The sequence below is a fragment of the Ambystoma mexicanum genome, chromosome 8 (genome assembly GCF_040938575.1).
Source record: "Ambystoma mexicanum isolate Mex_15411 chromosome 8, UKY_AmexF1_1, whole genome shotgun sequence".
Taxonomy (NCBI): Eukaryota; Metazoa; Chordata; class Amphibia; order Caudata; family Ambystomatidae; genus Ambystoma; species Ambystoma mexicanum.
In genome coordinates this window covers 1,226,049,952-1,226,063,006 of record NC_090929.1, presented here as the reverse complement: position 1 = coordinate 1,226,063,006, position 13,055 = coordinate 1,226,049,952, and the positions used below count along the sequence as shown (strand labels likewise).

The window sequence follows — 13,055 nt, the reverse complement described above, 5'->3', positions numbered from 1 at the left end:
TCATTGTATTGTTGGTTGTCCACGGGAGAATCTGCTACAGGCTGGTCTTGGTGGTCAGGCGACTGGATGGCGTAAATGTCATTGTCGTCGTAGTATTTGGCCCAACTATACAGGTCTCCCTGAGAGCCAGGGTCTTGTGACATGATGCATGTCTTGAGAGGGGTCTTGGTAGGGGGGCCTATGGCAGAGGTGCTAGGATATGGCTCAATAATAGTTTTCTTGGCAGGGGGTTGATGTTTTGAAGCCCCTGGATGTGAGCCAACTCTAAGGGACGTTCATTCTTCTGGATGCTTGTCTATTAAGTCAACAAAGCATAACATCCTCTTTATAATTCTGTTAAATTGTTTGGGAGTATAGTCACAGGAAGGTGGGAAGCGTGACATGGTAGGGGTGGCATGGTAGGGATGGCTTAGGAGGGTGCCTGGTCCTTGTGATGCACAGCCCCTGAGAGTTGATCTACAGGGGAGGAAGAATCTATAACCTGAATGCTTTTGGGTTACAAAGGTGTCAAGGATTTTGACTTTTTCAGTGAGTTTGTTTGTAACAGGGTAGCAGGGACATGCTTTATAATTAATTCTTGAATTTTTGGAGTAGGTTTAGGGGACACTGATGCGCCTTTCCCCGCCTGTTTTTCGGCTCGCAAAAGGAGGGCCTTTTGTGTGCATCGTCCGAACCGGTTTGTCGTGAGGCAAAAGCGTAATAGATGGCTGAGAGAACAGGGAAGATCTAGAGGCTATTTCGGCCATGGGCTATGTGCTTAATGTTCTTGGACGTGTGTGTGTGTTATGGCTGCCGGGTGTCATCTCAGTCACAGAGCCGCAGGTCTGCTTATCAGAGTCGGGGGCCCGCACATGGGGTTCCCACGAACCCCGGTTACCTTCAGTGTCACTCAGGACACCGATACTGCCCTCGCTGTAGTCACATCGATGGAGGCTTCGGCCTGCATTGCATGGATGGCCCAGTGCTTGGTGCGACGATCCTCAAGTATTTTGGGGCAAAAAAGTTTGCAGGGCTTGCAAAGCTTTTCGGGGTGATTCCTAGGGAGACAGTAATTGCACACTTAGTGAAAGTCTTTCCACAGGAATTTTCTATGGCAGTTTGGGCAAAATTGGGCAGTTAGGTGAGGAAAAGGGGTGCCAGAATATGCATCCTCTAAAGAAGTCTGTATGAAAGATCCCCCCCTCTCCATAATGTTGGGGGCAAAGCCCGAAGAAGCCTATGAAGACCGCATCTGGTCATCGATTCAGTCACGTCATCGAAGGAGATGTCCGTCAAAGGCCGTCGAGTAGTTAGATGACGATGCAGCAAAGTGGACAATAAAGGAAGAAAGAGAACTCTATGAATTCACTTTTAACTAGTCGAAGGCATCAGCCTGAAAGAACTCTGCAGCTTGCGACCAGCCACAATGGCTGAAAGAAGCCAATCTGAGGGACCTTGACATGTGAAGGACCATGGGTACAGTAGACATCACACTAGGGATAGTATTACTAACACACCCAGTCGACGTCCGATTTCAACTTTTGAAAACAAATCTTGTAATACTCTGTGACTACCACTAGATGTCGGACTATGCCAAGCATGTGATCTAAGCAGATCCACAAGTCTCAAATACATTTATAACATTTACGAAAGTCTATCATTTTGGAGGGCAGGCACCCGTTGCAGTCACAGTCCAACAACCATCGGGATGAAAGTTTAGAGTCTGATTCCGGATCCCTTAACAGAATCAATTTAAGAGTCGGTCTTCAAAGGGCATGGTTTATGGGTACGGTTATCCCTCCATGGATATGACCTTCATTAACCATCCAGACTCTGGAGTTTGTGTCAGGCCTACGTCCGCTAGGCATCTTGGAGTGCTCTATCTGATTCTCGAATGTTGGCAATCTTTCATTAATTCCTAGTCAATTTTTTGGTATTCCTCCATCATGATTAGCTCCCTCAATCTCTGTGCCTTAATGCTGAGATCTTGACGTCTTGCAGATCACCAATTAGACTGGGTGGATGAGCGTGTCTTGCAAGCGACTTATGATGCCCATCGCATCTACCATCTTTCTCGGCGCGTTCTTCTCCGTCAAAACCAGCATGGGGGTTTTGGATTTGTGAGAGGAAGCAACCCCCGCTTCCTAACAAGGTTTTGTTGATACAGGAAATACTGTACCTGGAATTGGTTGGTTTCAATTTACCATTTCTCTTGGCAAACCTAGATGGAGATGTTATACCCTTTTTGTCTATCCCCAAGCAGACTACTCCTATAAGTACTCATCCAAAAGGGATAGTTACCAGCAGGACCATGTGGAGGAAAGGGTCACTAGGACCGAGAAAGGTTAGAGTCATAGTTACTCCTGCCTTTTCCCCAGCTACATTGAATTTCTTCACTTTGACATTCAGACCATTGGGCAGGAATGACATTGCGTCAACAGCCCCGCAGGCCTTCGCCATCCCTTGGTCCATCCCAGTTTCAAGTCAGCTGCTAGGCATCAGCGGAGGCAGAACCCCGGCCCTGAATCCAGGGAAGGGAACGAGGGAGGCAGACCACTGCAGCTTCCCAGAGGGGAGACGCCTCGTCCAGCCGTAGCACGCGCCCAGCCCCACCGACCCAGCCCTTGGAGCCAATCCTTATCCCAAAGTTACGGATCTGACTTTCCAACTTTCCTTACCTACATTGTTCCAACATGACAGAGGCTGTTCACCTTGGGAACCTGCTGCACATATGGGTATGGCCCAGCGCGATATATACACTATCACCCCCTGATTTTCAAGGACCAATGAGCGCTCTCTGGATGCAGCTGGAACCGCATTGCTTTCCAAGGCTCAGGGCCCTCTCTTCCAGCTAACCCATTCCAGGCTGCCCTGCCATTCACAAAGAAAAGAGAACTCTCCTCAGGGCTCCAGCCGGCTACTCTGGGATCATTTGCGTTGTCGCACTCGATGATTCAAGGTCGCCCATCTCTGCCACTCTGGGTTCGGGGGATCTGAACCAGACTCCCTTTCGATCGGCTGAAGGCAACAGAAGCCATCACCCGTCCCTTCCGAATGGCGCTCCTCCATCTCTTCGGACCGACAGACCCATGTTCAACTGTTGTTCATTTCGATCCCAAGACCTCTAATCATTCATTCGCTTTACCAGAGAAAATTGGGGTTTTCGAGAGCCAACTATCCAGAGGTAAACTTCGGAGGGAACCAGCTACTAGATGGTTTGATTATTCTTTCGTCCCTATACCCAGATCAGACGACCGATTTGCATGTCAGGACCGCTACAGACCTCCACCAGAGTTGCTTTTGACTTCGTCCTTGTTAGGCAGAAACCTGTGCAGTTCCCTTAGGGACCACTGCAAAAGATTTAAGACTACAGGTGTTGGCAGTAACCCACTTGGTAGCAGTCCGCACCACCCAGATTTACCTGGTAGCTGTGGCTGAGCAGTCAGACTTCCCTCAAGAAGAGTTAGGCAGTATGCAAAGTATACACAATAGGCACTCAGATACAATAATACAAGCAAACACTGACCAGAGCTTTGGTATCAAAGTATATAACTATTTATTTAAAAACACACAGTTGAAACACTCCAGCACTCTTATTGAAAAATATTCTAAACAGTTACTATTGTAATATATACACCCCTTTTTCCTTATCAGACAAGTCACAGTAAAACACCACTTATTTTCATACAGAGGTGAGCGCTTAACTAGATTGCACTCCAATAAGTTTGTGAAAAAGGGAGGGAAAAAGACAGAATATGGAAAGGTACACCACTCTAAGATTCAGGAACACTGTTAGCAAGGCAGAAGAGCCAAAGTCACTGGTGAGCCAAAGTCCAAAGGCTGGGCCCACTCAGAGAGAGCAGAGCACAAATGCGCCCAAGATCACACAGTTACACTAGGCTTAGAAAGTCTTGCAGAGGGTTCAAAAAGAGTTTAGAGAGGCTTAAGAAAGTTTAGCCAGGGTGTCCCAGACTAACCCAGGTTCGAAAGCCGGGGGCTAAATCTACCCCGTACAGTCGGTAGCAAGGGAAGCCAGGCGGGACACGGTACCTTAAATGGGAAGGATCCTCCAGCGGTGGCAGTTGTTCCTAGTAGTGGGTGCAAGTTGCGTCGTCGTCCAGGGGAAGAGAAGATCTCGACTTGGAGGAAAGATGAAGGTCGTTGCACTACCAGGGAAGAAACCAGCCGCGGAGTTTTCCGGTTAAAGGTGGTACCTTGGTTTCGCAGTCGTGGTAAAACGTGGTATCCCGGTTGCCGGGGTGCTTGGCACGGGCAAGGCGGCCACGAGGTACGTCGGGAAGGCGAAAAGACGGTGAAACTGGTTATCCCCACCAGTCAAAGGAAGAAGACTCTCCGGCGGGAGATCTCCTCTGTCGTTGGGAAAAGTGGTGAGGCAGTCCAGCAGCGCTCCACCGGTGGTGGTGTCGTGGCAGGTCGGCTCAGCTTCTCCCTCGTCAGATTCTTAGGTCCTGTGGCGACTTCTGAAGTTCCAGTCCCCAAAGCCCTGCTTTTATACAGCAAAACCCCATTCACTCAGCCTAGCTGTCACTCAAACATGCTAAGTGGTGAGCCGGCCGGCTCACCACTTGGGCCAATCAGGATGGAGTGCGACTTGAGTTGCCTAGGCAACTCAGTCCAGGGTGCCTAAATTCCCCTCCACCCCTCCTAAGTATCCCAGACAGAGTGGCACCACTTTGGCGGGCTTCTGTGGAGAAGCCCGCCAAAAAGTGGAACAAAGGGCTCGACTTGGGTTGGAGTCACAGAAGAGAACACAAACGCCATTTTAGAATCAAGTTTTGGCAAAAAAATCCCAACCGGAGAATTAATATTTATTAAATAAACCGGCGGTATGTTCGAGGCTACCGTAAATAATTAAATAAAGGTAGTAGCATAAAACAATGGGAAATCCCATAGCAAAATATTCGCGGTTGAATATAAAAAGTAGTATCCACTGCCACCAGCCAAAACTCGATCAGGGGGGACGGAGACGTGCCCCCTCGACTAACAGACCCCGGGGCAATTGAATTGCGCCAGCCAGTAACGTCCACAATATGATGGTTTGTACTGGTTATGTTCAGAATTTAAGACTAGTAAAGTCAATGGTGACTTTACATGCCCTGGGAGACAGTAGTCAGTCCCAGGGTATGGAGCCTATACTGGGGGGTCACTATGACAGCCCTGTGTCACTGCACTGAGGGTGCTGTGTAATACACATCACAAAAACACATGAAGCCCTATGGAGTAAAAGACCCCATAGCCCATTAAACACATCTAGATTCAAAGAAACACATTCAAATCATGTCCAAGAGCGAGGGTAAAAGAGTCTCACTCTTGGCAGGAGAAAAAAATAAACCCCAAAAATCCAGCAAAGCTGCTGGGGGACTCACTAGGTTAGGAAATTCAGCCTAAAGAGAGAATTCTCCCTAACAGCCCTGCCCATGTGTAGTTCACCATCTTTCGGGTCACATCATATACGCTCATGCTAGACCTCCCCGAAAGAGCGGGTGAGATGAGCCAGTGCTGTGCCCGTCACAATGCTGCAACGGTATCCCAACTCAGCCGGCATGTGCCGATGTTAGGTAGACACCTGTGCAGTTCCCTTAGGGACCACTGCAAAAAGTTTAACACTACAGGTGTTAGCAGTAAACCCAATTGGTAGCAGTCCGCAGCTCCCAGATTTACCTGGTAGCTTTGGCTGGGCAGTCAGACCTCTCTCAAGAAGAGTTAGGAAGTATATAGAGTATACACAATAGGGCTAAAAATACAGTAGCACAAGCAAACACTGACCAGAGCTTTGGTATAAAAGTATATAAATATTTATTTAAAAACACTTGTAAAAATACACTGGCACTAATATGTCAAACAAGTTCAAACACGGTCACTAGAAATATATACACCTCCCTAATTAATTATTTGACAAGTCTAGGTTAAGACACCACTTATTTAGCAAAACAGAGGTGAGCGTGTAACCATAGATGGCACTCCAATAATTTGTTTAAGGGAGAGAAAAGGCAGAATAGGAAAATCACACAGTACCAACACTTTTAAAGAACCACAGCAAGTCAAGAAAGGCAGGGTCTACTGTAGAGCAAAAAGTTCATAGGCCAGGCCCACTCTTGGAGAGAGCAAGGCCGAATGTGCCCAAGTTCACACAGTGGAAATGCACTCAAAGTCTTTGCAGGAAAGTCGAAAAGAGGTTGGATCAAGTTAGAAAGGTAATGTTAACAGGTTCGAGGTCACCCCAGGATAGAGAGTCAAGGATTTACGGGACACCTTGGACAGTCTGTTGCAAGAGAGACCAGGCGGGACACAGTACCTGAAATGGTGAGAAAGCTCCAGCGGGGGCAGTTCTTCCTGGCAGCGGGTGCAAGTTGATGCTTCGTCCAGGGGAAGAGATGATCTCGACGTGGAGGAAAGCTGGAGGTCGTTGCACTGCCAGGGAAGAAACCAGCCGCAGAGTTTCCCGGTTAAAAGGTACTACCCTTTTATTCGCGGTAGCGTGGCTCTCCGGCCGCCGGGGTGCTTGGCACGGGCGATTCGACCACAAGATCTACGAAGGCGAAAAAGGCGAACTTGTTGGTCCCACCAGCTCAAAGGGAAGAAGACTCTCCTGGAAGAAGATCTCCTTTGTCGTCGGGAAAGTGCCGAGTTTCGTACAGCAGGGCTGCACCGGTGGTGTCGTCGTAGATGGCTCAGCTTCTCCCCTCTTCGGATTCTTTAGGTCCTGTGGCGACTTCTGAAGTTCCAGTCCCCAAAGCCCTGCTTTTATGCAGAAAACACCCATTCATCAGCCTAGCTGTCAATCAAACATGCTAAGTGGTGAGCCGGGCGGCTCACCACTGGGCCAATCACACAAGAGTGTGACTTGAGTTGCCAAGGCAAATCAGTCCAGGGTGCCTATTCCCCCCTCTCACACATCATGTAGACCCAGACAGAGTGGCACCACTTTTGGAGGCTTCTGTGCAGAAGCCCGCCAAATGTGGAACAAAGGGCTTGACTCGGGTTAGGGTTTCAGAGGCGAACACAAACGCCATTTTAAAACCGAGTCCTGGCAAAAAGACCCAACCGGGGAATAAATATTAAATAAATAAACCGGCGGTATCTTTAACATTGCACCAAAAAAGTGGTGCGTTTAAAATGAATGGGAAAATCCAATAGGAAATATTCTGGTGGAATATTTCGCATGCTATCCACTGCCACCAGCCAGAAACTCGACAAGGGGGGACTGGACAGTGCCCCCTTGGAAAACAGACCCAGGGGCAATCTAATTACCCCTACCAGTACTTCCACAATATGATGGTTTGTACTGGTTCTGTTCCCAATTTAAGACTAGTAAAGTCAATGGTGACGTTACATGCCCTGGGAGACAGTAGTCAGTCCCAGGGTATGGAGTCTATGTTTGGGAGTCACTGTGACACCCCTGTGTTACTACACTGAAGGTGCTCTGTAACACACTTACCAAAAACACATGAAGCCCTATGGAGTAAAAGACCCCATAGCCCATAAAACACATTACAAAGTCAAAGGACAGTCTCAAATCATGCCTAAGAGTGGGAGAAAAAGAGTCTCACTCTTAGCAGGAGAAAAAATAAACCCCAAAAATCCAGCAAAGCTGCTGGGGGGACTCACTAGGTTTGGGAAATTAATCTTTACAGAGAATTCTCCCTAACAGCCGACCCTCACCTTCATTGCGCCGCAGGGTTTTATTTGGCCCCCCTGACTTGCACATGTGTTAAACTCCATGGTCTGTGTTTCAAGATGGGTCGGTGGGTAACCGACATCACCACAGTCACCTGGCGCCCTGTGTGGGCCTCCACGCCCAGCAGCGCAAAACGGTCGGGGTGCAACGAGACAGTCCACTCCAGTCGTTAGTTGCACCTGGAGCAAGGGGGCCTGCTCCCTGTCACCGCCCTGGTGACACCGGTGGCTGTCAATCTCCCTAGGCCACAGTGAAACTGCTTCTGTAAGAGAGACACCTGCACCCCGCGGCCTTCACAGCCAACCCGGAGCCCTTTGCGGTGCACCACCATGGAGGAAATGTGCCCTGCAGGGGTCTGGGTCAACCTGGTCGGCTGTCCTGTGAGGGGTCCATAGTTCTGTGTGACCGACCTGTCCGTAGTGTTGAATCCCCGGTCAGACGCACGGACCCCACCCATTTACCTCTCGATGGATTCACGTCCTCTTGAACACACTCTTCAAATTTCTTTTCAATTTTCCGATACAGTACTTGTTGGCTATTGGTCTTAGTCCGTATTTAACCTTAGATGGAGTTTACCACAGGCTCTGGGCTGCATTCCCAAGCAACCCAACTCCGAGAATATCTCCGATCTCGGTGCACAGGAGGCTGCTTCCAGCCTAGCACCTTCTGCGGGGTGAGTCTCGATCAGAAGGATTTGGGCCCCCTCAGCGGCACCGGGGAGTCGGTTTTCTGTATAGCACATGTTCTGTGCCTGCCACCAGAAAGGGATTCAGTGCTGGGGTCTTCCCTCCTCACTCGCCATTACGGAGGGAATCCTGGATAGTTTCTATTCCTCTGCTTAGTAATATGCTTAAATTCAGCGGGTCGCAACATCTGATCTGATGTTGTAGTTGGACTCTAAGCAGTGGTGGGGGTGTGACCGCGGACAGGGGCTGTTTGGGGGTTGCCCCAGACCTGCGCCACCGGCACGACCAATTGTGCACTCTCTCGATCTGCAGCTGAAGCCCCCCTGGGGGAAGTTGCCAACCGGACGCCGTCACAAGTCTGCGCTCCAGGGCTGTCCCACGGAGGCAAACCTGGGATGTCAAAGACAGCCACATGCGGCACTGTAAGGTTCCCTGGGGTAGGAGAAGGTGCAACAGACTTTTTTTTAGGCAAGCCGCCGCCACCACCCCCAACACCACCCACCAATGGGGCCCACCGGGCACCTGGCCCTCCCGAACTGCATGAGGTGGGGAAATGGGGAGGCCAGGATGCGCCGGCAACAAGCCTGCACACCAGGTCCAGGGTTCCTGGGACGGTGCTGATCGGGCCTCACTTTAGGGGGACGGAGGGACCACATTCCCTTTGACAGCCGAAGTCACGCCCCATAGGGCCGCAAGGTGCGTTCAAAGTATCGATGATCTATGTGTCATGCAATTCACACTAATTCTCGCAGCTAGCTGCGTTCTTCATCAACGCGCAAGTGGAGTGATCCATCACCAAGAGTCACAGGCAACTTTTTTTCCCCCCAGACTTTGGCCCGAACCTGCCGGTGCAAGCTTTGAAACGGCTCAGCGCCTGTCTATCTTCCTCACTTGGGAGTCAGCCAAGACCATTGGGGTTTAAAACAATTTCATAAAAAGAAAACCCAGCCTACCTGTCTTCCGTAGACGCACAACAGGGACTACCCACGGTGATGGAGGCAGGCCGCTCTGTCGCTGGCCCACCCAGCTGAGCCACTCATCCTTCCCCGACCGTGACCTCCTGTTCCTCTTTTGGGGGGATGGAGAGGAGGGCATGGGTAGGAGGTCAGGTGGGACCGCTAAAGTCTTCAAACCTCAACCCAACCGTACAGGACCGAGATCCAAGAACCTGGGCACAAGGGAAGTCGCCCGTTGTGCCGGCTAGCCTGACCATCAATCACCCAAAGCAGTTGGCAGCCGGAACCTCAACACCCACCAGTCGAGTATGCCCGGCTGCGCCATGACTCAGAGCTCACCCAGCGTGATGGGCCCCTGTTCACATGGGGAGGTGTCCTTCAAGAACAGCCAGGGTCCCTCAGCTCCCAGCTGCCCCCACTCAGGACTTCCCTTCCGACCAGGGTGCACCCACCAACTGGTGGGTCGGTGAAAGGAGCATGCCCAGCAAGCAAGGTGGCTCAGGGGCCAGCTCAGAAAGGAGAGTGAGTTACTCGGGTCGCCCTCTCCAGTGCATGGGTGGGGATGCTGCCTCCTGGCAGGACAACCCAACCCTGCCGGATGTCCAAGTCTGTCTGCTGGGTCGTGGTGGAAGGGACCCCGCTCTGTGGCACCTGGAACCCCACGCGACAGGGCTGCAGACCGCTCCACTGGCCGGACCGTAGCACAAGGGGTGCTCCGGGCTGTGGGTGTGCCTGTCTGGGACACAACCGAGGGCGGGCCTGCGGCTCTCCCTCAAGCTGCTCCACCGTTAATGATCCTTCAGCACGTTCACCTTCGGGTAACCTTGTTATGACTTACTTCCTATAGATAGTCAAGTTTGATCATCTTCTCAGTACTCTGCCAGGGCCTTTGCCGACCCTCAGGGGCCGATCCGAGGACCTCACTAAACCATTCCATCAGTAGTAGCAACGGGTGGTGTGTACAAAGGGCAGGGCCTTAATCCATGCAAGCTTATGACCCGCACTTACTTTGAATTCCTTGTTCATGGGAAATTATTGCAATCCCCAATCCCTATCATGAACAGGGTTCAGCAGGTTACCAGCACCTGTCGGCGAAGGATAGAAACAGGGGGATCCTATCAGTGTAGCGAGTGTGCAGCTCCGGACATCTAAGGGCCTCACAGACCTGTTATTGCTCGATCTTGTGTGGCTATACGCCACTTGTCCCTCTAAGAAGTTGAACGCCAACCACTGGTTGTCATGTAACTAGTTTGCCCCTGTTAGCCCATGGCTGCCTGACAGACTACCTACAGCGACTAACAAGGTAAATGTGGTGTGGGCAGGGAGTACAGCCATTACCCAACCACTCTTATTACCTAATATCTTATATCTACCTGCATTTAGCCAAACTGTGCAAGTTAGTTATGGGTTTCTAACTAACTGTACCAAAAACTATCAAATTCTGCATACTCGCCCACAAACTCTGAACTGGACACAAGCATAACTCTACCACACCACAAACCACACACACTTCACAACAAACAACCTAACATGAAACCAAATCATGCACAAACATACCTCGACGTCACATGATGGCTACCAACTGAAAACGAACCAACACTCAGTGGCAGGTTTCCCGAAATGAAGCAGCCAACAGCACATCAAAGCTCTCTTGCTATTTACCCTCTCAATTGCACTAACAACCACCCCAACCCTGCCTCCATTGCAGATCCGCCAGTGCGCCAAAAGACCACACAAGTGGCAACAGTATGCAGTACAAGACCCCATAGCATTAACATAATTTGCCAGTTTTGGCATCGAAGGCCCAGCTTCGTCCACCATATGTCCAGGCACTTCTGTGATAAGACTGTTCTTCTACCATAAAGCATGCCCTCATAGCTTTAACTGCCAAGTTCCACTCCATATATCCAGGTACTGGCAGATACATCAAACCATGCGGGTGAGGAATGGGTTAGTTAGTGACAGGCATCGCTTCACCGTACTAATTTCCAAAATGTTCTTCATGCATGTTTCTACAATTGCCATGTGGGTTTTGCTGCATTTTGATATATTATGGTACCATTCCGGCCTGTTCCGTGTACTTTTTTGTGTTCAAATGTAGATTTGGGATGGTAATGGGTTAATGGCAACACATTGTTTAATTTTCCTCATTTCCAAAATGTTCTCCTGTGTTTGCATCATTTTCAGTTGAGTTTCACTGCCTTTTCATATATTAGGCTACAGTTCCAGCCCATTCCGGGTACTTTTTCTGTGTTAACATGTAGAGTTTGGGCAGTAATGGGTTAATAGCAGCACATTGTTGTACCTTTCTCAATTCCAAAATATTCTTCACGTGCGTTTAAGTAGTTTCAGATGGGTTTTTCTGCCTTTTTGTACATTATGCTACTGTTCCGGCCCACTGCGAGTACTTTTTTGTGTTAAATGGAGGTTTTGGGCAATAAGGGGTTAATGACAGCATATTGTTCTACATTTCTCACTTCATTTCTCACTTCCAAAATGTCTCCTTCTGTGTTTGCATCATTTGTAGGTGTGCTTTGCTGCCTTTTTAAAAATGATACCGTTCTGTCCTGTTCCAGGTCTTTTTTTGTGTTAAAATGTAGATTTTCGTAAATAATGGGTTGATGGCAGCACATTGTTCAACCTTCCTCATTTCCAAAATGTTCTTCATGCATGTTTGCAGCAGTTTCAGGTGGGGTTTGCTGCCTTTTCATATATTAGCCTACCGTTCCAGCGGTTCTGGGTACTTTTTTCGTGTTAAAATGTAGATTTTGAGCATCATGGGCTGATGACATATTGCTGCACCTTTCTCATTTCCAAAATATTCTTCATGTGTGTTTGCACCCTTTTCAGGCGAGTGTTGCTGTCTTCATATCTTATGGTACCGTTCCGGCCTATTCCGTGTAATATTTCATAAAAAAGAGGTTGATTTTAAGAAGTAATGGGTTAATGACAGAACACTGTTCAACCTTCCTCATTTCCAAAGTGTTCCTCATGTGTGGTTGTATCTTTTTCAGTCGAGTTTTGCTGCCTTTTTATATATTAGGGTACCCTTCAAGGCCCATTCAAAGGTACTTGTTAAAATGTAGATTTTGGGGCGTATTGGGCTAGAGACAGCACATTGTCAACCTTCCTCATTCAGAAAATGTTCTTCATGCATGTTTAGAGTTTTCAGAAGGGTTTTGCTGCCTTTTAACTTTCATGATAAAATGTAGATTGTGGCCAGTATGGGGTTAATGACAGCACATTGTTTCACCTTCCTCATTTCCAAAATGTTATCCTCCTGTGTTTGCATCATTTGTAGGTGAGTTTTGCTGCATCTGTATATATTATGGTACGGTTCCAGCCTATTACAGGTACTTTTTTCGTGTTAGAATGAACATTTTGGGCAGTAATGGGTTAATGACAGCATATTGTTGTACCTTTCTCATTTACAAAACGTTCTTCAGAGAAGGAAGTTGCAGAAGTGTTCTGCCTTGACTGCACAGTCAGTCTGTTTTCAGTGTTTGGTGAAGTGGAGGAGGTGCTTCAGAGGAGGATTTCGAAGCATTCTTTCAAATACTTGCATAAAACACGGTGCAGTGAAGGAAGTGGCATACGTGGTCTGTCGTGGTCCACTGTGCTCCGCTTTTCTGCTCCTCTTAAGTATCCCAGAAGCTTTTTAAATGCTTGCACCTGCTTTGAGGGCGGATGAAAGCACTTTGTTTTTTCCTATGGTGAGCATTGATTCCATTGCTT

At 48.9% G+C, this 13,055-nt stretch overlaps 1 protein-coding gene and 1 pseudogene across 3 annotated transcripts in view; both read right to left on the bottom strand.

The window, feature by feature from the left end:
• The window catches only part of TNKS2 (tankyrase 2), a 2,182,082-nt gene that overhangs the window by 1,665,766 nt on the left and 503,261 nt on the right, over nt 1–13,055 (bottom strand). The gene's annotated exons all lie outside the window — the stretch shown is intronic.
• LOC138474880 (5.8S ribosomal RNA) lies at nt 9,027–9,168 on the bottom strand (annotated as a pseudogene).